The 1,207-nt window shown below is 33.6% G+C and overlaps 1 pseudogene; it reads right to left on the bottom strand.

Moving 5' to 3' along the window:
- Positions 1 to 229: 229 nt before the first annotated feature.
- Positions 230 to 499, bottom strand: LOC141521804 (small ribosomal subunit protein eS27-like; annotated as a pseudogene).
- Between the last annotated feature and the right edge of the window lie 708 nt (positions 500 to 1,207).

Here is a 1,207-nt window from a genome sequence, read left to right as displayed (position 1 = left end):
GCTTCATCAATCAAATATCTTTAATTTAACTTACTATATACTCATTTAGTCCATAAGAGTACAATGAGATTTTGACAAATGCCTTGTTGAAAATGAACCAATTGCCTCCCCTGCAACTGTTCCAAAATAAATACAACCTTCATGAGCTAAAATATTATCACACTTTTTAAAAAAAAATTATCAAATTTCTTTTATTTTTTACAGTTCCTCATTCATCTTGATTCAGTTATTAGTTCTGCTTCCATCTGAAGGAGCATCCTTCTGTAAGTCTTGCCTTTCCTCCAGTGGGCTGACAGAGCACAGTGGAGTATCCAACACAGAGAATCACTGTCTGTGCGTGGCTGAAGACCTGGTGATTTTATAGCACCTGGGGCACTTTACGTCCATGAAATAGGAATTGGGGCTTTGCACCAGGCGTTTCTTATTGTGCTTCTGCTTCTCCTCCTCAGGAGAGGGTTGCTTTAGGTCTTTAGTGAGAGGCATGTTGGCACGGGGAGATCTTTACCGCTGGAAAGCTATTATCACATTTTGATCAATTTATACCCACACCCTTTGTTTAATTATGTTCCTTTCAATTGTCCTAAGAGAAATACAATTTTCAAGAATTTCAGCAAAGATCTTTAGAAAGACTTAGATGTTGGAGTTGTTAATGATTTCTCTGTAATGATTTCTGAAGTTGGAAGAACAGTAATAAGACTTTTTTTCTCTTTAAATTTCTAAAAACATTGCTAGAAATTAAAAAAAATATCATGGACAAGATATTACAAAGACTGGAATAGCAAAGATTGACACCAGATTATTTTTGTTGATAAAACCTACTTTTTCATTTGAGGATATACCAAAACCATTGATAGAAAAAAATTATCAAAGAAAAATAAGGAAGTACCCATCAAAGGTATAATAACTGAACAAATGAGAGTATTTGAATATATAGAATATTATTACAATTAAGAGATGACTAAAAGGGTAGTTTTGGAGGAAGCATGAGAAGACTTGTATGAACATGGAGAAATAAGCAGAACCAAGAAAACAATTTATATAATAATAACATTGTAAACAATAACAACAACTTTGAAGAACTCTAATCAATGCAATGACCAGTCATGAGTCTAAACTAGAGGACTAATAAAGCATGCTGTTAACTTCTGAGGGACTCAAGGGGCAAAAGAAAAAGTATAATTTTCAGACACGGACAATGTGATGATAT

The sequence above is a fragment of the Macrotis lagotis genome, chromosome 1 (genome assembly GCF_037893015.1).
Source record: "Macrotis lagotis isolate mMagLag1 chromosome 1, bilby.v1.9.chrom.fasta, whole genome shotgun sequence".
Classification (NCBI taxonomy): Eukaryota; Metazoa; Chordata; class Mammalia; order Peramelemorphia; family Peramelidae; genus Macrotis; species Macrotis lagotis.
The sequence above is the reverse complement of the archived record's forward strand: the minus strand, read 5'-3'. Positions and strand labels throughout refer to the sequence as shown.